Source organism: Peromyscus maniculatus, chromosome 23 (assembly GCF_049852395.1).
Source record: "Peromyscus maniculatus bairdii isolate BWxNUB_F1_BW_parent chromosome 23, HU_Pman_BW_mat_3.1, whole genome shotgun sequence".
Lineage (NCBI taxonomy): Eukaryota > Metazoa > Chordata > Mammalia > Rodentia > Cricetidae > Peromyscus > Peromyscus maniculatus.
In genome coordinates, this window is record NC_134874.1 from 49,090,203 (window position 1) to 49,114,342 (window position 24,140).

At 36.0% G+C, this 24,140-nt stretch overlaps 1 pseudogene; it reads left to right on the forward strand.

Moving 5' to 3' along the window:
• Positions 1-1,182: 1,182 nt before the first annotated feature.
• Positions 1,183-22,926, forward strand: LOC102908064 (vomeronasal type-2 receptor 116-like; annotated as a pseudogene).
• Positions 22,927-24,140: the final 1,214 nt, after the last annotated feature.

Sequence of the window (24,140 nt, forward strand, 5' to 3'; positions counted from 1 at the left end):
CTATACTTCCTGCCTGGCTACTGGCCAATCAGTGTTTTACATATCAACCAATCAGAGCAACACACATTCACAGCATACAGAATGACATTCTACAGCACTTCCCTTTTTCTGTCTAACCAAAAAGGAAGGTTTTAACTTTAACATAGTAAAATTACATATAATAGAACCATTGTCAAGCAAGAATTACAGTTACAATATCTAGTCTATTTATATTTGGCAAAATTAAAGAAAATATTCTATCTATCCTATATTTGTGAGTCTAAAGTTTTATTTCTAATTTATCTTTTATTATAACCAAGGAAAATTATTATTATAATTATCTAGTCTTCAACTACATCAAAGACCTCAGAAGGATATAATTACCTAAATATACAGGAAGAGCATTGTAAGCAAATTCCAAAAATCTAGAAATGACAGAGACAGCTGCCTGCCTGGACAATCATCCAAAGTTCTTCTGTAACATTGGAGACATTTATCTTCAGCCTATAGGTCTTGACGTTTTTCAAACTCTATAATGAATTTATTCAATGCCCATCATTCTCCTTGAAGTAATTGGTGTTGCCAGGAGCAAACGTGTCATTGTCCAGAAAAGTCTAAGTTTTTTAAACATTTTAAATGTTTAAATTATTAAAAATGTTAAATGTTTAAATTCTGTAGGGCTTTGAAGTGTTTGAAGATTACATATATAGTTGAATTATATCTATGTATACCTAGAAAACTTAACTAACATGACTATAAGTTTGACTGTCATAGAAGACTAATTATTGACCTTTTCTTCTTAATTATACAGTATAATTTCAAACGAGCTACACAAACATAATATCTTAAACAAGAGTAGAAATATATACCTAGTGTAACAAAATTAACTTTAAATTTGTATCAATAAAGTAAAATTTATAGCATTGTAAAATATTTTAAGTAAGTTGTTGCTTTTTAAAAGTAGATTCAATAATCTACCCTTTTATTCTATTATATCTATATCCTATATTTTTATATTATATCCCCTTTTCTTCTTTTAGAAAGAGATTGACTATGACCAATAACAATTTGTAATCAACAATCTAAGCAAAGACAAATATCCATAATCCATTTTTGGGGATGTGGGCATATTATTCTAGGCTACTTCCTGCTGATGGGGGCATTGGTAGTATTATGGGGATCCTAAGAAAATTAAGAATTATGGTCAAGTCCTGACTGGAACAGTTTGTGACACTGTGTTCTCTGAGCCAGTTGCCTGGAATCTGTTCTGGATGTTGGATCATCTGCGCCATGGTATCATCAGAGACGTTTCAGATGGTCTTGGTTAGTCAAACCATATTACCCTGAAAGCAATCCACAGGTTCTCATCTTCTGTAGAAACAAAAGCAGAACCTGTTTTCTAAAGCAGTGTATACTTAGTCAAAAATTTTCAAGATACACACACACACACACACACACACACACACACACACACGTTTTTCAAACTCTATAATGAATTTATTCAATATATATATATATATATATATATATATATATATATATATATATATATAAACTCATCAGCCTTTACAATCAAATGTCTTTCTGCAGTTAAAAATCCAAAAGACAATATAATTCAGACTCTGTGTGATTTCCATCTTTATGTGGCTTATTTTTTTTTTATATTACTTTAACTGTCTCTTTAAAAACTTTAGTTTTTCAAACTATTTCTTTATATAACTGTCTATATTCATTTTCTTTTCTCTTTCAAGCCTATGTACATTTTCACACACACTGTAAACCATTTGAAGTTTTATTTCATTGGAATATGACTAACTATGAATCTATTGCTGGTAATTTACCACTAGCTCAGGGAGCCATGTTCTCTGCTAACTCTGGGAGTTAACTTCCTCCAGAAGCCTGTAGCCCAGAAACCTTTTGTTTCTCACTTTTTTTTTTTTTTTTTTTTTTTTTTTTTTTTTTTTTTTTTTTTTTTTGTACTAGGAAAAGCTATATCCACCACGCACCATGCTGCACAGTTTGGAGATGTCTCTGTGTACTTCAGTGGGAATCAGCCATGCTGTAGCTCAAGCACACATGCCTTAAACCTGCCATAGCCACGAGACACATCACTGTACCTTAGCCCACCATGAGCAACACAAATTAGGAAAGTGCTCTTAGCTACATTTATAATCTCTTCTTAAGCTCTCTCAGGTTTTAGGTGGAAATTCTTGCCACCATATCTGGGTGCCATTTGTAGTAGTAAGGTTTCTCCAGTCCCACCAGGCCCCCGCAGTCCTGTGGCTCATTTATAAAATAATCACTCAGAAGCTTATATTATTTACAAACTCTATGGCTATTTGCTCAGGCTTACTACTGACTACCTCTTACACTTAAATTAACCCATAATTCTTATCTATGTTTAGCCATGTGGCTTGGTACCTTTTCTCAGTTCTGCCTTGTCATCTTGTTTCTTCTGTGTCTAGCTAGTGACTCCTAACTCAGCCTTCCTCTTCCCAGAATTCTCCTTGTCTGCTTATCCAGCCTATACTTCCTGCCTGGTTACTGGCCAATCAGTGTTTTACTTATCAACCAATCAGATCAACAAATATTCACAGCATACAGAACAATATTCCACAGCAGGTCTTGGGTTGTATTAGAAAGCAAACTGATCAATCAGTGGAGAAGCCATCATTACTCCATGATTTCTACTTCAGTTCCTGTCTTGAATTCTTGATTTGGCTTCCCTGAGTCATTAAGCATAAAGTAAAATGAAATTAATCATTTCTTGACCATGTTACATTTGATCATGGTGTTTCTCACATCTGCACAAGGAAACTATGGCATTATCCTTTTAGATGACACTCTCTGTTCTAATTGCATTACTTGGGAAGTCTGTTAACTGGGTCCTGTAACTGCATGGTGTATTTTGTGTATTAATTATTTGTTAGCTGAATCATTTGCAAAAGCCTTTCTTATCCAGCATCTGTTCTCTTTGTCACATCTTTCTATGACTCTACATATTGGTTTTATTTTTCTGTCCTTCTATATGTCAAATCTTGCTTTTGTTAATTATGAATCTAACAAATTATGCCTACACGAAGTGCTTGTATGTGTTGCATAGCTTGATGTTTTCCTTTTAGATATTTTATACAATTTGAGATGATATTATATAGGATGAGAAAACCATCAAATGTATCAGTCTTACACATATGACTTTCTGTATTTTCCAGATTTTCACTGAAAATGTGCTCTCTCCAGTTTTTTCTTCACACCTCCGTAAGAAATCCCTTGATTCTAATTGATGGGAATAGGTGTTCAGACTTTATCCTGAACCAGAGATCTGAGTCTGCTTTAATAGTCAAAGCTGACTATTTTGATTGCCTTTTCTTTCTACTGCATCTTAGAGTCATTTAATGGAGGGCCTCTAACTCAGCTATTTTTTAATGAATATTGTGTCTACACATCATTGTTGTTTTTTATTCCCATTTTTTTTTTGAGATAGGGTCACTGAACATCCAGGGATAGCCTGAAACCCATGATATAGAAGAAGCTGGTTTGGAATTCACATCTGCCTGCATCTACATTCTTGGTGTTATCATCATTGACACATGCCACCATGGTTGATCCTACTTAGTTTTTGTCATAAGAATTCAGTTGTTGGTTTTCTATTTCTGTGAGCAATGCACTTGGCACATTTATTGACTTCTTTCTTATGTTTTTCAAATTTCTGCTTATGTAGAACACTATATATATATATATATATATATATATATATATATATATATATATATATATATTCCATCATATGTAAAAGACATAACACTTTTACAACTGTGGCTGGATGTCTTTCTTTAGTCTTCCAAGAAGGGCCATTTTACTTTTTTAGAGTTACTTTTTAAAGTCATGAGATCAACAACTTGGACTACTATGCATGTAAGTGTTAATGCAAATTAAAGCCCAAGTTGACCTCCAGCAGCAGTTCATTCTATGTTGACAGTGAGAGAACACTTTGCCTGTCAGGATACTGTTACTCGTGGACTGAAATGCTGAAGAAACCCCTCCCCCTACTTTGTTTTTTGCAAAAATCAAGGTATATTCTAGGGTTTCCTGGTTGACCTCAACAGATAAACTGAGATGATAGTCTTAGTTCAGAAATGATCTGAATGTAGATTTACAGTCTACGTGTACAGCTGGCTAAGTGAGATCGCTTTCACAGTTCTGCATGTATCCCATCGGCTCCCATTAGTCACTGAACTCTTAAAACTGGTATTGTAACATTATCACAATGTTTTGCGCCAATTTTATAAACTTTACAGTGCAATATGTGTTCCTTTTCTGAGGCAAACCAAAGGTATATTTCTCAAGGTTCTGCTGCTATCAGCAGCATTGATGGAGGATTTTTTATACATTTGTAATAGATAGAAATAAACCAGAAAAAAACAAGAAGAAAAAAAAAGTGGTGGAGGAAAAGGTGAACACTGCAAGAATACTCAAAAGGGCTGAGAGTTGCAAATGCCAAGAATGGCTTTGCATAGTAAATGGAATAGAACAGCTCTGAACTATAGCTTACTTTTCCTGGTTTGGTCTGACAGAATGATTGAATGCTTTTGTACAAAAATCAGAGCCTTAAAGACAAGGATGTGGTGAGATTGTAAAATGGTGTGCCACTTTGGCAAAACAGTTTGGTGGTTGGTCAAAATGCAAAACATTGTTACTCTGTTACTCAACAATTCTACCCTTAGGAATATATCCTCAAACTACTGAAAATGTGCACCTATGAAACATGTACATGAAGGTTTACAGCAGTGTGTTGCTAATAGTAAAAAAGTTAAAACAACTCAAATAGCTATCAAATACTGGAGAGAAATAAAATGTGGCTTATTCATACAATAGAATATTATTAAGACATAAAAATGAATGAGAAACTGACAGATTAAATGACTTTGGTGAACCTTCATAATTTCATTTGTAGATCTTTCCATTTCTAATTTATAAATACATTTGGGGTTATAAATTATAAATGTACTGCCTCCTGTCAACATTGTATACTTCTATTTGATGATTTCTGTGTCAAACATTATATGGAAATGTTTCCAAGTATTTTCTGTATTAACTGTGAATGAATAGAACAAAATAAATTGCCTGTGATGGGAAAAAAAAAGCATAACACATACTTTCCTGCTCATAAAGTTGGCATTTCATCATGATGAAAAGATGTATGGTTTTCTATGTCCTTAAATTACCATAAATACAATTTAAACTACCATAAACAAACCATTTTCATTTGGTTTCCAATAAATTTGTAAATTGTATTGGACAAATATGATGGGTTAAGATTTTTAAGCTTCTTTTGAATTGCCTTTGTCTTGTACTTAATATTAGTAAAGATATAGATTCTGATATAATTTTTATACTTATGAGAATTTATAATCTATCTATGTAGCTACTATAGTTATTGCTAGGTTAATTCCTTTTCTATGGGAATTGTCTCCATTTTCCTGATTGTGTTTCATTGTACTGTAATGACAATGAATGGATAAGGATGATTCATAGATAGCAGAGTACTTTACAAGCATGCTCAAGGCATGAGTTTTATTCCCTAGCACTGTGTCCAGTGGGTTCTGAGTCACATACCTTTAATCATAACCCATGTGTGGTAAATATATGGAGATGACCCCTTCAAGTCCTCTTCAGCCAGATGATGATTTGACACTGTCATAACTTAAATGAATCTTTGCCCTAAGGGGAAAAAGAGGTTGACTCTAGGAATTTATTTACCTTGTTTGCTTCTGTGGCACTGTGCTTTCTCTTGTAACTCCCAGGACTTTCCTATTTTTAGTGAGAACAATTTTTGAGTTACAAAATTGTGCTCTCGTTTCATTTTCATCTTTCAGTTTTTTTTGGAAATAACTACATATACCACAGAATTGGAAGCCAAGGAATATAACAATCATGGTGTTAGAGTAAATTGCTATATTCAACATTGTTCTTATGTGACTACTTCTGAGACAGATTGCTCAGGCATCTTTATTCTACAACATGCATATACTGTCAGAAACGCTGAGGAGAGGGAAGGAAGTGCCAGGATAGAGCAATTCATTCTTAGGATGGACTCAAAACAAGTGTGTTACCTCTTTTCACAGGAGTAACATAGCTGCGAGTCTATGTTTGTATGATTTTTAATATGAAGATAAGTTTTTTCTCCTAATTCAGTTTACTTGTCACTGAAAAATTATTCATGCATTGGGGAGAGAGTGATGTCTAGATATGGACCAACAACATGCCATTATTTTATCTACTAAGCTTATTCTTCAGTGTACATGTGTTTCCATATGTTCAGGGATATGGTGATTAAGTTAGTTAAGACATAATATGCCGGGCGGTGGTGGCGCATGCCTTTAGTCCCAGCACTCGGGAGGCAGAGCCAGGTGGATCTCTGTGAGTTCAAGGCCAGCCTGGGCTACAAAGCGAGTCCCAGGAAAGGCGCAAAGCTACACAAAGAAACCCTGTCTCAAACCCCCCCCCCAAAAAAAAAAGACATAATATGATTCTAGAATAGTTTTATACATATATATATATACATTGTTATAATTTGTGTCTTTCTTTATAATATTTTATTATAGTCATCATGTAATTATATCTTTTGACTCCTTGTATTCCTCAGCAAAAGTCTCCATTGTTGTACTCTTTTATACCTTCTCATATATCCCATTTATCTTAAATTTATGGTCTCCTTTTATATAGTTATTACTGTTACATATATAGGCAAAACTATGTAACTACTACCTGTTGAATCCATTTAATGTTGCTTGCACGTATATGTGTAGATGTAACAGTTTTATTAAATAAGAAACACAGAGCCAAATGCAGAGCTAAAAGCCCTAGAGGTTAGAGCAGTAGCTAAGAGCTGAGACTAAAAACTGCCTTCTTACCCCTCCTGCCGCTGCTGTCCTTCCCCTCAGAAAGAGACCTACTTCCTATGTGTCTGTCTTTTTATTGACTTTCTGTTCTGCCTTCTCACTGGTTGTAAACCCAACCACATGACCTCCTCATCACTGCCTGTCTATACAGACCTCCAGGTTTTCTATGGTTGGTATTGGGATTAAAGGCATGTGTCTCCATGCTGGCTATGTCCTTGAACACACAGAGATCTGCCTGTCATGTGATTGGGATTAAGGGTGTGTGCTACCACTGCCAGACTTCTGCTAAATGGCTTGCTATTAGCTCTGACCCCCCAGGCAACTTTACTTATTAAGATACAAATAAAATCACATTTCAGCACAAATAAAATATCACCACATATATGGTTTGGGGGCTGAGTACTTGGGGTTGGATAATTGATTAGATATTCATCCATAAAAATGATTATTTCATCCTGTTTTCAGCAGTAGTTAGTTGCCTGCAGTCCTGTGTCTATGGATGGCCATCCATGAGAATACTTCCCCTGAGGAAGCATGTCTACAGTTGTCATAGTTACGTTCTTTTATAAGCAGCCATATTGTGGGGGTATCGTGTGTGTACCTTCTCTGTTATTTCTTTCTTTCTTTTTTTTTTTTTAAGAACATTTTTTAATCTTTTTTTTAAAGATTTATTTATTATGTATACAGCATGTATGACTGCAGACCAGAAGAGGGCTCCAGATCTCATTACAGATGGTTGTGAGCCACCATGTGGGTGCTGGGAATTGAACTCAGGACCTCTGGAAGAACAGTCAGTGCTCTTAACCTCTGAGCCATCTCTTCAGCCCCCCTTCTCTGTTATTTCTAAGACAAATGATATCAAATATTTCCAGGTCATCTGACTCTCAAAATCTTTCTGCCCATATTCCACGATGTTCCCTAAGCTTAGTTGCAAGAGATTTGTGGTAGATTTATTAGTTCTCCTGGGCACCCCTGAAGATTGCTCATTCTGCTTTGACAACTCATGTTATTCTTCAGTTACCTTCTGTTGCACTGAGTATTTTCTTTTGTTAGTTGTGAGATATACCCTTACATGTGGGTATAAGAAAATTATTAATGGATGCAGTTAGGAATGCTTCAAGCTTAAGAAGCTCTGCCCTACTTGTAAAAGGCTTGGGATCTAAATAGGAGGTTCCTGATGCACCATTCTGTATTGAGAAATGTAATGTCTGTATTCATTCACATAAACTTAAATTAATTAATCTCTGCCAATTGGACATTTCCAATATGAAAAAGAATGATATTGTGTTTTATGAATCAACTAAAAGTGTCTTGATATGAATAAGCATTTTGGGTCCCCAACTAGAGAACAATTTGAAAAATTAACAATAATAAAATCTTGGTTTATGAACATTACATGTTGAAAGTTTGTTTTCTTCATTGTATGTATACTTTTAACCTTTCAAAAATGTTATCTTCTTTGTTACAAGTCATTATTGCAAAGATAAGGGGATGCCAAAGCATATGAAGTGGTTACAAAACAAGTGAGCAACATGAGTTCAGATCCATAGAACCCACATCAAAATGGGCATGAAAGTGCTCTTTCGGGGAGATGGGAAGAAGAGACAAGAAAATTTCCAAAAGCTTCTCTGGCATGTGTAGTGGTGACTACTCAGACACATAATCTAAAGTGGGCTAAACAACAAATACAGTCAGAGAAGTTGTCATACAAAGATTTCCCCACAAGAGATGTATATACAAACACATCAGAGACAGAAATACTAATGCACAGCATATACACATGCAATCAATGATAAATACATAACTATAAAAGAGCCAACTATTGCCACAGATAGATTGAATTCAATGAGGGAGTTCATACATACCAAATTGTCTTAGAAACCTGGTGGCTTTAATTAAACAATTGCATTTCACAGTTTGGGGGAATGTTATATCACACAATTTTAATCAAAACCATTCAGAAAAGGAACACATATTGTACTGTAAAGTTTATAAAATTGGCGCAAAACATTGTAATAATGTTACAATACCAGTTTTAAAAGTTCAGTGACTAATGGGGAGCCGATGGGATACATGAGCGATCTCACTTAGCCAGCTGTACACGTAGACTGTAAATCTACATTCAGATCATTTCTGAACTAAGACTATCATCTCAGTTTATCTGTTGAGGTCAACCAGGAAACCCTAGAATATACCTTGATTTTTGCAAAAAACAAAATAGGGGGAGGGGTTTCTTCAGCATTTCAGTCCACGAGTAACAGTATCCTAACAGGCAAAGTGTTCTCTCACTGTCAATATAGAATGAACTGCTGCTGGAGGTCAACTTGGGCTTTAGTTTGCATTAGCACTTACATGCATAGTAGTCCAAGTTGTTGACCTCATGACTTTAAAAAGTAACTCTAAAAAAGTAAAATGGCCCTTCTTGAAAGACTAAAGAAAGACATCCAGCCACAGTTGTAAAAAGTCTCATCAAAACAATATACCCTTTTATGAATTACGCCTCAATTTAAAAAAAAAAAGTAGCCCCAAATAAGAAGCAGCTCTGAAAAAGAAAATATAACTTAAGATATTTGAAAAAAACAAGGTGAATACAGGTTCAAAAGTAATTAAGATATATTTTCTTAAGGCTATCTAGAATTAGGCTTTAAAGAATTCTACCATTTCAAGTTTACCACTAGTTACTAGATACCCATTTACAAACAAGATGTTCACCTTTTTTGTTCCTTTATCAAGAGAAAAATCTACCTTCAGACTATGAGGGTGGTGATGGGGAGGGACTAGAAAACAAGATTCAAACAATCCCATGCAAATATCACATTTTTCAAATGGAAGAACTCCAAACTGCACTAGAATTTCCAATCACTAAGACACTTTCCAGTGTTGATGGAGGATTTTTTATACATTTGTAATAGATAGAAATAAACCAGAAAAAAAGAAAAAAAAAGTGGTGGAGGAAAAGGTGAACACTGCAAGAATACTCAAATGGGCTGAGAGTCGCAAACGCCAAGATTGGCTTTGCATAGTAAATGGAATAGAACAGCTCTGAACTATAGCTTACTTTTCCTGGTTTGGTCTGACAGAATGATTGAATGATTTGTACAAAAATCAGAGCCTTAAAAACAAGGATTTGGTGAGATTGTAAAATGGTGTGCCACTTTGGCAAAACAGTTTGGTGGTTGGTCAAAATGCAAAACATTGTTACTCTGTTACTCAACAATTCTACCCTTAGGAATATAACCTCAAACTACTGAAAATGTGCACCTATGAAACATGTACATGAAGGTTTGCAGCAGTGTGTTGCTAATAGTAAAAAAGTTAAAACAACTCAAATAGCTATCAAATACTGGAGAGAAATAAAATGTGGCTTATTCATACAATAGAATATTATTAAGACATAAAAATGAATGAGAAACTGACAGATTAAATGACTTTGGTGAACCTTCATACTTTCATTTGTAGATCTTTCCATTTCTAATTTATAAATACATTTGGGGTTATAAATTATAAATGTACTGCCTCCTGTCAACATTGTATACTTCTATTTGATGATTTCTGTGTCAAACATTATATGGAAATGTTTCCAAGTATTTTCTGTATTAACTGTGAATGAATAGAACAAAATAAATTGCCTGTGATGGAAAAATAAATAAATAAATAAATAAAAATTAAAAAAAAAAAAAAAAACCATTCATTAGCACATGTGAAATTATGTGTTCAAACAAAATTCAAGCTTTCAAACTGTAGACGCCATTGCATTTACATTGTAGATTGGATTGTTTTGAGTTCCCACCTGAATGCTCTAACACTTCTATGCAGTCTGATGGAGCAAAACCACCAGCTTGGTTTTTTAAGGCCATGTTATTTGCCATCGAGGAAATCAACAGGAACTCCCATCTTTTACCAAACACCTCTCTGGGAATTGAGGTTTACAATGTTGGATATGCTGAAGTGAAGGTTTTAGAGAGTGTGTTTCATTGGTTCACAGATTTGAGCTTTCTCAGCCCTAATTACTTCTGTAGAAAAGACAGCAAATCAGCTGCTTTACTTACAGGAACATCAGGGAAAACATCTGAACTCATGGGGACATTGCTGCATCTTTACAAATTTCCTCAGGTAAGTGAGAGTGGCATGCTGGGCAGGCGGGTCTCTTCGCACATTATAACTGTGTGCAAAATAAAAGTGAAAGGATTTAATTACTCACTATAAAAGGACAGCTACAGAGACAGATGAAGACACACTCCTATTTTTTACTTTGAAATGCAAGAAAGAGGATGAACAGTGAACAGGATAAATTGAAACCTTGAGACTTCAGTAATTTTCTGAAACTTATAGGGATGTAGTATCTGACTGTAAAATCTGTTGTGCAGATTTTCATCCCTGCCACTTTGATCTGTTGTTCAAGACTGAGATCATTCTTCACAGCAAGGCTAGTTCTACCACTAAAGTACTGCCTTCCTTTCAGCTCACAATTGGGCCTTTTGATCCTGTGCTGACCGAAGGAAGCCAGTTTCCATCTCTGTATCAGGTGGCTCCCAAGGACACATATCTGTCACGTGGCATTGCTTCATTGATGCTTCATTTCAGCTGGAAGTGGGTGGGACTGCTCATCACAAGTGACCGCAGAAGTGCTCAGATTGTATCAGACTTGAGAAGGGAGCTGGACAGGAATGGAGTCTGCATAGCTTTTGTGGAAACAGTACCAGTTCTAGGGGAATCATTATATTCAATTCCTCTGCATACTCTGGTGCATATTTTGAAATCATCAGCAAATGTGATTATAATTTATGGTGACAGCACTTCTTTATTAACTGTAATAGTAAATACACGGGGAAAGTTCATATCTAAGAATGTTTGGGTCATGAACTCAAAATGGGGTGGTCACAGGTTTTATGGGTATACCATGTTAGATTCATTCCATGGGAGTCTCATTTTTTCATACCATCATGGAAATATTTTGGGTTTCACAAAATTTATGCAGGAAGTCACCCCTATAAAGTACCCAGAAGACATTTATCTTCATATCTTTTGGAACTTGTATTTCAACTACTCGCCTTTGCACTCCAATTGTCAGATCTTTCAAAACTGTCTCCCAATGCCTCTTTGGAATTGTTGCTAGGGAACAATATTGACATGGCCATGAAATTTACAATGAAGAGAGTTACAATGCATACAATGCTGTGTATGCTGTGGCCCACAGTTTCCATGAGATGACCCTCAATCAAGTACAAGTTCAACCAGAGGCAAATGAAGACAGGACTATGTCGTCCCCCTGGCAGGTAATGTCCCTTTCGTTGTAATGTAAGCAGGAACGTGACACCAGAGGCTGCGAGTACTCTCAATCTAGTTATTATTGTAGATTCCTGTTCTTCTTTAATTAAACACGAGTTGGTATTGTATATTTCAGGGATTAGATATCAACGCATGCCCATGTCAATGTACACGATGAGTGGGGGTAATACTTCTCAAGTTGAAGTTTTCATTTAAAAGAATAACACTCCTTTTGGTAGAAACAACATCAATTTCTTCTATTAATAACTCAATGTGAAAATATAGATTTTATTTTTCATTTCTCACATAACAAATAGCAAAACTCATGTCATATATTCCTGTACATCAATAATTAATATGATCTCTTAAGCATTCCTGATTGTCCAACAAACTCAGGTAACTTCATGTTCCCCACTGAAGATCATAGAAATTCAAAAAATAGGATGAGGTAGCTACATTGTTTAGAAGTTGAGAATTATTTACTATATAATCCTTCATCATTTGGTAATGCTTGGGTTAATAGTTCTCTAGAAAAATGACATTTTAGAAACTCAATGATCATTGATTCCTCCTGGGTTTTCCTTTGTTCTATGTTGTAGATACTTTCTCTAAAACATCATTACTATCATGCATTACACTAGGGAAGAAACTTCATATGTGTAGTTCTGTTATAACTCCTTGACACCAATTTTATGACAGGATTTCACATCTCTTTTAGATTCAACCTTTTCTGAAGAACATTCAGATGAAAAATCCTGCAGGAGACCTTGTGGTTCTGGATAGGAAAAGGAAGGCAGATGCAGTGTATGATATTAATAACGTTTGGAATTTCCCAACAGGTCTTTCACTACAGGTGAAAGTGGGTACATTTTCTCCAAGAGCTTCACAGGGGCAACAATTATCCATATCTGAATATATGATTCAATGGCCAACAGTATTTTCAGAGGTGGGTGTGGATCTTATTTAAAAGATTCTAATGTATGTTAATAACAAAACAATGTTTCTGAGTCTGATGACCCTTGCATGCTAACTTGAGACCCATCAATATGCCCATAAATCTCAATATAAAAAATTTAGTGATTGCTTATTCTGGTGAATGTATTTTCCAGTATGTTTCTAATTATCCATTTATTTTGACATTGAAAATCAAAATATCAATTAGTAGTTTGTGACATCATTGTCACAAAATAGCTGACAGGATGTTCACTTTTACTTTCAGGGTCTTAGTTAATTATTCTCAACTTGACATATATTAGAGTTACCTGGGAAGAGGAATCTCAGTTCAGAAAATATTTCTAAAATACTGGCCTAAAGGAAAACATTTCAGGTATTATCCTGATAAAGGATTGATGTGTGAGGAGCCATCAAAATGAGCGTGGTAGCAGGTAGTCCTTAGTTGTTTAAGAAACAAAGCTAAGAAAGCCATGATTAGAAAACCCGTAAACATAAAATTGGTGTCAAGGAGTTATAACAGAACTACACATATGAAGTTTCTTCCCTAGTGCAATGCATGAAATCCATGATTAGAAAATCGTATATTGTTTCAATTTCAATTCCTATCTATTTGTTTTTAACTCCTTACCTTACTTCCACTGATGATAAAAGGTAGGGTAGAAGTGAAAGATGAAATAAGCCTTCCTGTCCACAGCTTGCCATTGGAATGGTATTTCATCACAGCAATATAAACCATAAATAAGACACGAGCTTAGAGTATCACAATCAATCCTCTGGTGGCTTTTGCTTTTAAGTCTAGACAAACAGAACAGCAAAGTGAGAGGGTGTCCATTTTTTACTTACCTGTCTGTTTGGAAAATGTAGGCGACAAAATCAACATGAGAAAAGAATGTTGTTTTTGTTTTTGTTTTTGACATCACAGTTTCGGGGTAAAGCCCATCATGGGAGGAAAACATGACAGCACTGATTTGGGGAAACCAGAAACAATTCAACCAAAACCAGCAATGAGAGGGTGAGGCTGCTGCTGACCACCCTTCTTTTCCATTTTCATTCAATTGCCCAAAATGATAGATAGCTCCCATTTTCAGCTGGTCATTGAAACTCTGCTAACAGAATATAGGAAAATCTTCCCAGAAATGCCCAAGAATTTGTTTTCTTGGTGACATTAATTAGGCTAACCTGAGGGAAGAGACCATAGTCACAATAGAAGACAAATCTCCCCACTCCTGCGACCAGAAGAACATGGACTGAATCAGTCTAAAGTCCCAACACGGCCTCCTCAGACTTTCCCCAGTGACCTTGCTCAGCACTTCATGGTCCTTCCTTCAAAAATGTCCACAGAGCCTAAAGAGTTTCATAGTCTGAGGAAGTATCTTAGGAAAGGATGATCTTTGAATGTCATGCCAAATGGAAACCTGGAATATCACAGCAAATGCTGACATTTATAAATATAAAATTTTATGAACAAATGTTCTGTATGCTAAAACACATCATTTACTTGGGCTGTGATAAAGAGCTAAGCATTTTGTTTCTCATATTAAATTTCCTTCAGCTTCCTCAGTCTGTATGCAGTGAGAGCTGCAGGCCTGGATTCAGAAAAACCATCATTCAGGGCAAGCTTGCCTGCTACTTTGACTGCACTTCTTGCCCAGACAATGAGGTTTCCAATGAGACAGGTAAATGCCACGCCCCTCAGAGGACTCTCTGTCCTTTCAATAGTTTTCTGAAAGTCTAAGCTAAAGGAAAAACGTTTCAAGACGGCCATTCCTTCACCTCAAGTTGCAATTTAAATCTTTCACTTGAACTTCCTCTTGAAATAACACGCACACTCTATTCATTTTGTTGATCTTTTGCAGGCATTGTTGCCTCAAAAAAAAAAAAAAAAACAAAACAAAACAAAAAACAAAACCACTTTGCTCATAGCAGAGATGAATGTTCCATTTCACCAGGGAATTTAATTGACAATATTCAGGGTACCAAGTTTTCATGATCTTCAAAACAGGTTTCAATCAAAGTTATGATTCATCAAAAATTGTATGTTTTCAGCCTTACAATAATAGTTCCCTCACAGCCTTGATTCATGTAGGATATCAGGAAGGTTTGTTTCATTTCCCCAGTAGCATCTTTTGCTATACTGCAGTAACTAAGTTTCTAAATTAGCTTAATAACAAGATTTTAGTACTAGCCCATTTCCAACACTATGTGCACATGTGAATCAATATGTTATACAGTGAATATAAGGTATTATGAACAGTCTGAAATGTAAGGACAGTAAGAGACTTATGGGATGCAATGGAAAACAGAATCCATCATTAGTTTAGCACTTCATAAACTTATTCCCATTCTTCCATTGAGCATTAATGATTTAAAGATCCAATATTGACATCTACTAATGAAGTTGATACTATAATTATTTCATATCTGGAACTTTTATTATGACTGCAGCAACACTGGTGATGTTATCACAGCTTAAAGAATGTGATATTACTCATCAACTCTTCAATGCCCAAATGCCAATGGTGCATTCACAGTCTTCATTAGAACTATTATTAAATGTGGTCCAGGTCTTTTGATAACTATATGAAATGAGAAAATTTGGCAAATGACCACCAATTTAATGTTTCTGGAGTGACTATTCTACAGTCTGCTGCACACTCCTATGACACCTAAGTGAAAGATAACTATTTCTGGGCAATCTTTGGCAAAATTGGGAAACATTGTGACAAAATAAGTTGAACAACATAAGAAAGTCACTATGTAACTATAATCAGAATACTTTATAGTAAACACTGATAAATTCCACATTGCGTAGGAAATGAAACCAGAGAGGATTTGTTATCATTTTCATTCACAAGGAATAGGAGGTTATTTGTTCATTCCTTCAGTATTCTGTATAAGATCATTTTCACATTTAATGATTACCTAGGGTTAAAAATACCAATTTCTAGGGCTGAAATCAACGAAATAGAAAACAAGAGAACAATACAAAAAATCAATGAAACAAAGAGTTGGTTCTTTGAAAAAATCAACAAGATAGACAAACCACTAGCCAAATTAACCAAAAGGCAAAGAGAGAGCACCCAAATTCACAAAATCAGAAATGAAAAGGGAGACATAACAACAGACAATGAGGAAATCCAGAGAATCATCAGATCATACTTCAAAAACCTATACTCCACAAAAATGGAAAACCAGGAAGAAATGGACAATTTTCTGGATAAATACCACATACCAAAATTAAATCAAGACCAGATAAACCATTTAAATAGACCAATAACCCCTAAAGAAATAGAAACAGTCATCAAAAGTCTCCCAACCAAAAAAAGCCCAGGACCAGATGGTTTCAGTGCAGAATTCTACCAAACTTTCAAAGAAGAACTAATACCAATCCTCTTCAAAGTGTTCCACACAATAGAAACAGAAGGAACACTACCAAACTCTTTTTATGAGGCTACAATTACCCTGATACCCAAACCACACAAAGATGCAACAAAGAAAGAGAACTACAGACCAATCTCCCTCATGAACATTGATGCAAAAATACTCAACAAAATATTGGCAAACCGAATCCAAGAATACATCAAAACAATTATCCATCACGACCAAGTAGGATTCATCCCAGGGATACAAGGATGGTTCAACATACGGAAATCAGTCAATGTAATACACCATATAAACAAACTGAAAGAAAAAAAACACATGATCATCTCCTTAGATGCTGAAAAAGCCTTTGACAAAATCCAACACCCCTTCATGATAAAGGTCTTAGAAAGATTAGGAATACAAGGAACATTTCTAAACATAATAAAAGCAATTTATAGCAAGCCAACAGCAAACATCAAATTAAATGGAGAGAAACTCAAAGCGATACCACTAAATTCAGGAACAAGACAAGGCTGTCCACTCTCCCCATATTTATTCAATATAGTACTAGAAGTTCTAGCTAGAGCAATAAGACAACAAAAGGAGATCAAAGGGATACAAATTGGCAAGGAAGAAGTCAAACTTTTACTATTTGCAGATGATATGATAGTATACATAAGTGACCCCAAAAACTCTACCAGGGAACTCCTACAGCTGATAAACTCCTTCAGTAAAGTGGCAGGATACAAGATCAACTCAAAAAAATCAGTAGCCCTCCTATACACAAGTGATGAAAGGGCTGAGAAAGAAGTCAGAGAAATATCATCCTTTACAATAGCCACAAATAATATAAAATACCTTGGGATAACACTAACTAAACAAGTGAAAGACCTTTTTGATAAGAACTTTAAATCTCTAAAGAAAGAAATTGAAGAAGATATCAGAAAATGGAAGGATCTCCCATGCTCATGGATAGGTAGGATTAACATAGTAAAAATGGCAATCTTACCAAAAGCAATCTACAGATTCAATGCAATCCCCATCAAAATCCCAACACAATTCTTCACAGACTTGGAAAGAAAAATACTCAACTTTATATGGAAAAACAAAACACCCAGGATAGCTAAAAGAATCCTATACAATAAAGCAACCCTTGGAGGCATCACCATCCCGGACCTCAAACTCTACTATAGAGCTATAGTAATAAAAACAGCTTGGTACTGGTATAAAAACCGACATACGGACCAATGGAATCGAATTGAAGACCCTGACATTAATCCATGCACATATGAACACCTGGTTTTTGACAAAGGAGCCAAAACTATACAATGGAAAAAAGAAAGTATCTTCAACAAATGGTGCTGGCATAACTGGATGTCAATATGTAAAAGATTACAAATAGATCCATATCTGTCACCATGCACAAAACTCAAGTCCAAGTGGATCAAAGACCTAAACATAAATCCAGTTACACTAAACTTAATAGAAAAGAAAATAGGAAGCACTCTTGAACGCATTGGCACTGGAGACCATTTCCTAAATAAAACACCGACAGCACAGACCCTGAGCACAACCATTAATAAATGAAACCTCTCGAAACTGAGAAGCTTTTGCAGGGCAAAAGACACAGTCAATAAGACAAAAAGACAGCCAACAGATTGGGAAAAGATCTTCACCAACCCCACATCTGACAGAAGATTGATCTCCACAATATATAAAGAACTCAAGAAACTAGACATCAAAGCACTGAACAGTCCAATTAAAAAATGGGCTAAAGAGCTAAACAGAGAATTCACAAAACAAGAACTACAAATGGCTGAAAGACATTTAAAGAAATGCTCAACATCCTTAATCATCAGAGAAATGCAAATCAAAACAACTCTGAGATACCACCTTACACTTGTTAGAATGGCTACGATCAATAACACCAATGACAAGCAATGTTGGAGAGGATGTGGAGCAAAGGGAACACTCCTCCACTGTTGGTGGGAATGCAAGCTTGTACAACTACTGTGGAAATCAGTATAGCGGTTTCTCAGAAAATTAGGAATCGAACTACCTCAAGACCCAGCCATCCCCCTCTTGGGCATATACCCAAGGAATGTTGATTCATCCCATAAAGATACATGCTCAGCTATGTTCATAGCAGCACTATTTGTAATAGCCAGAACCTGGAAACAACCTAGATGCCAGTCAATGGAAGAATGGATGGAAAAATGTGGTACATATACACAATGGAGTACTACTCAGCAGAGAAAAACAATGAAAGCATGAAATTTGCAGGCAAATGGATGGAACTAGAAAAAATAATCTTGAGTGAAGTAACCCAAACCCAGAAAGACAGTTATGGTATGTACTCACTCATTGGTGGATTCTAGATATAAAATAAAGAACAATCAGACCACAACCCATAGAACCATAGAGGCTATATATATAGCATGGAGGTCCCTAGGACGACTGTAGCATATAATAAATTTCAGTTTTACTCAATTATTGAAAAAAAAATAGCCAAATGAATGGAAACACATGAACTATGAACCAAAGGCTGAGGGGCCCCCAGCTGGATCAGGCCCTCTGAACAGGTGAGACAGTTGATTGGCTTGATCAGTTTGGGAGGCAACTAGGCAGTGGGACCAATTCCTGTGCTCATTGCATGAGTTGGCTGTTTGAAACCTGGAACTTATGCAGGGACACTTGGCTCAGTCTGGGAGGAAGGGAGTGGACCTCCCTGGACTGAGTCTACCAAGTTGATCACAGTCCTCGGGGGAGGACTTGTCCTGGAGGAGGTGGGAATGGAGGGTGGGCTGGGGGTAAGGGGAGGGGATGGGAGGGGGGAGAATAGGGGAACCCATGGCTGATATGTAGAACTGAATGGTATTGTAAAATAAAAAATATATATCACAAAAAAATACCAATTTCTAAAATGGAATGAATTACTTTCCTTTTTATATATTAATTTCCATGATTTTCACAATAAAAATGTAGACTTAAGTTCTTTTTGTGGGAAATATTGGAACTGAACATAGACACTTCTTAACCATTAACTTGGTTTTATCAGCTCTATGCAGACTGAAGTCATAGAAAATCCATGTATGTGTTTGATGTGCACGAAGAAGTAGCACATCACATGCCACATACACAACTACATGGCTACAGAGTAAGTTATAGGCTCTACAAGGACATTTAAGTTTGGAGGGATTGAAGGGAATGAAGAGCTAATTTGATTATATCAAAATCTCACTTTTTGCTGACTGAAAAAGAAAAGACAGTTACACATATCTTTAACACTCCAAATTTAGAAAGATTACATAACAAATAGAGTAGAATATGCTAAACATGTATTTCAATACAAAGTTTCAATCATATAGAAAGTAGATTCTGTGTCTTATATGTCAATAACGATTAGTGAATAAGAGTTGGCATTCTTCATATGATGCACCCATTAGAATCTAAAATAACTCAGCAACAAAAATAAACTAAACCTGGGGCAGAATGTGGTAACATGAGAGAATGACATAGAATGTAAAAACATCTTGAGAGAAGGTCAACTATTGTGACAAGAGAGTCTAAGAAAATATAAGCAAGATACACATGTACACAGATGCATGTAGGTCTGTGTACTGCATGCATGCCTGATGTTTCTGGAGGCAAGAAGAGAGCACTGTGTAGATGTAACGAATCGTCTTTTTAAAATAAGAAACACAGAGCCAATGTAAAAGAGAAAGCTGAGAGGTCAGAGCTCAGAGATAAAATCTTACCTCCTGCAGTGCTCCTAGCTTCCCCGAGAGAGAGCTACTTCCTGTTTGTCTGTGTTTAAATAGTCTTTCTGTTCTGCCTTCTCATTGGTTGTAAACACAACCACATGACTGCCTCATCACTGCCTGTAAGTACCGCCCTCCAGGTCTTAAAGGCGTATGTCTCCAATACTGGCTGTATCCCTGAACACACAGAAATCTACCTAGCTCTTCTAACCATCACACTCTTGCTATGGCTCTAATAGCTCTGACCCCAGGGCAACTTTATTTATTAACATAAAATTAAAATCACATTTCAATACAAATAAAATATCACCATAGCACTGATCACCTGGGACATGAGTAATAGATGGCTGTGACTCACCATGTACATGCTGGGAATCGAACTCAGGTTCTGTGGAAAAGCAGAAAGTACTGTTAAACTCCGGGCTATCTCTCCAACCCTCCATATATTTTATGAACAAAAATAAAATTGAAAACATCTGTTGAAAAAGAATCCTAACAGAAATACTTATAACTTTATCCTGTATGATATGTGACATTAAATAACACCAGGAGGATATATTTCATTGCTTCTGAGTTTGATTCACAAGTATTTATTCAGAGTCTTTAAAATCTGATCTAGGAAGAACAAATAAAATCTAAATTGAACTACTGAATAGACATTTTACTGAAAATGGTTCTTTAAAACTTTAGTAATTTAATGGCCATGGAATTGTCTAAATATGTCAAGAGTTTAAAGCCCAGCACAGCAATCTGAATTTGATCCCAGAACCTAGAATTAAGGCAGAGAATTAAGTCCTGATTATTTTTTGCTGACATCTACAAATACACTCTGGCATATGTGAGACCTCCTTGTTCCCTACAAAATACAAAACGGGAAGGGGAGAAAATTAAGAAAAGCTTTGAACATGTATTTAATGCTATCCAATCAAGATCCAGTGAAAATGAAAAATATTCAAGAGGAATAAATGAATAAATGTGTATATCTTATGTTTGTGACCACCATGATTAGACAAAAAAATTAAAGTACAAAACTATTCTTAAAATTAAATTCCATGATATATGGAAATGAAGAAATATTGTTCAGAAGTAATGTAAGGACTGAATTCATTTTGGCAGTGAAATTTGGTATTCTTGTGATTAAGTTTGTAAGTTTTAACAATATTACAAAATATAAGCAAAACACTTCAGTCAAAACAGAGGAAGACATTAGAATAGTTTAATATACTACTAAAAGAAATAGGTTCGAGAAATGTGATGTCCTGGGCATTATCTTGATCAACTTGGCAAAAGCTAGACTTATGTAACAAGAGGGAACCACAGCTAAGAAATGCCTCTAAGGACTGGCCTGTAGCCAAGGCTCTTGGACACGTTCTCGATTAGTGAATGCTGTACATGGGCACCCCACTGTGTGTGATGCCACATCTGAGAAGGTGATTCTGAGCTGTATATCAAAGCAAGTTGAGCAAGACAGTATAGTCTGGTCAGGATACATCACAGGACCATGGACTCAACTCCAGTTCTTGACTACTTATCCTACTTTGAGGGGAATATGAAGAATTCCCTTTATTCCATAAATTGCTTTTAGTCTTGGAGCTTTTTGAAAGAAGAAGAAACTCTAACTTGTGGGATTATTCACCTCAGAGTACTCATTAATTTTTGACTAGGAATATGGTTGTGATAACAACGCAAGGAGGTGGTACTGTGGAATATGTTTTGATAAAGGAAAAATTTGATCATGCATTCACTATCACCTGCATGTCTACCAGATATTGATCAGTGTGTGAAGTGTCCAGAAACTCATTAAGTGAATGCAGAGAGGAGATACTGCAACCAGAAAACTGTGACCTTTCTGTCTTATGATGATCCCTTGGGGAAGGGACTCACAGCCACATCACTGGGATTCTCTGTGCTCACAGCTGTTGTTATTGGGATCTTTGTAAACCACAGAGACACTCCAATTGTCAAGGCCAATAATAGATCTCTCAGTTATATCTTGCTCACCACTCTCATGCTATGTTTCCTCTGTCCACTGCTCTTTATTGGCCTTCCCAACACAGCAACCTGTATCCTGCAGCAGAACTTATTTGGACTTCTCTTTATTGTGGTTTTCTCTACTGTGTTGGCTAAAACCATCACTGTAGTTATGGCCTTCCATAACTTCCACTGTAGTTATGGAGAAGGATGAGATAGTTACTTATATTTCAAGCCCCTAATTTCATCATTCCAACTTGCACCCTGCTGCATGTACTTCTCTCTGGAATATGGCTTGGAATATCTCCTCCATATATTGACATGGATGCTCATTTTGACTATGGATACATCATTATTCTGTACAACAAGGGCTTAGCTATTGTCTTTTACTGCAGTCTGGCATACCTGGGAGTCATGGCCTTTGGTAGCTACCTCATAGCTTTCTTATGCAGGAACCTACCTGACACAATTAACAAAGCCAAGTTCCTGTCTTCAGCATGCTTATTTTCAGCAGTGTGTGGGTCACTTTCCTCCCTGTCTACCAAAGCACCACAGGGAAGGTCATGGTGTCTATGGAAGTTCTCTCTGTTGTGGCTTCCAGTGCAAGCATTCTCTGCCTAATATTTTCCCCTAAGTGCTACATTATTTTGTTCAGGCCCGATAGGAACTCACTTAATCACATCAGGGACAGAAGCCATAGTAGGAACAAAAATTTAATTAAAGCTTAGTTATATGATTCTTGAATTAAACTGAATTGTGCTAGTTTGCTACCATTCTAACAGTCACATTTAAGAATATACTACGGTGCTCTAAACATGGCTCTGTAGGTACAAATTCTTCCCACCAAACTTGCTTTTCTGAGGTTTATTCCAAGGAACCACATGGCAGAAATAAGGAACCATTTTTTTGAGGCTGAACTACTGCATGTCCATTGTCTAAAATAAATAAACAGGTTTAATAAGTCTTCTGAACTTTATAGTTTGAGATGTGATTGCATGAGTTCTCATTGTTTTCACTAATGTAAGACATTAAGTTTTTGCTGTTGAAATTTGTTAAATTTGGAGCCTTGACTGTCTATGCATCAAACCATATGGTTAGCCTTTTGAGTCCTTTTGTCTTCAGTTTTATTTCTGAATTTACATATTATTAACTTTGACCAGTGGTGACTTTCCTTAGAGGACCTTTGCTATACTTCCAGTGCTGATCATGCAGGATCTATCTGATGCTGTTAATTATGATCCTTTAGAGAGCCTCGCACACAGTGTGACTGCAACTTTAAGCTTCATAACACAATATTCATCACAAAGTTTCACATTTTCAGATCTTTCTGTTCAAGTTTTCCTCATTTTCACTATAGTCCTGAAACAGAGCAGTCAGTAGAAAGCATAACATGGATAAATGTGATCCCGTCTTCTAATTTCTCCTGCTAAACAAATAGTCCTTTCACTTTGAGGTTGGCTTCACATGGGCTAATATAGTGACAGTGCTTCAAGTTATGTAGAATGTGTGGCATTATTATATTGATCAATAGAATCCTTGTTTCTCTATGACAATGCATGAACTGTAACTCCATCCTAAACTATTCTCTCCACTTTCTGATCCTCCAGAATACCACATAAGAGGTCCCTGGAATCTCTGCTCACCACATTCTGAAGCTTCACGTGCTCTTAGTCATCTCTCTTCCACATTCCTTCTGTAAAGCAGATCAAAAATTCAAAAACAATGTAGTCAAATTCATCCCAACAACAGCCCATCTCCTCAGATCTGATTTTCAGGATGAGTTTAACTTTTGTTATTTCTGTGACAAAATGAGTAACAAATCAAGTCATGCAGGGACTTACTTAGACTTCCAGTTTTAAGAAAAAACTTCATCTGGTTTCATCGTAGTGATAAAGTGATGCAGAAGATCACATTGTGTTTTCCCTCAAAGATATATTCTGGC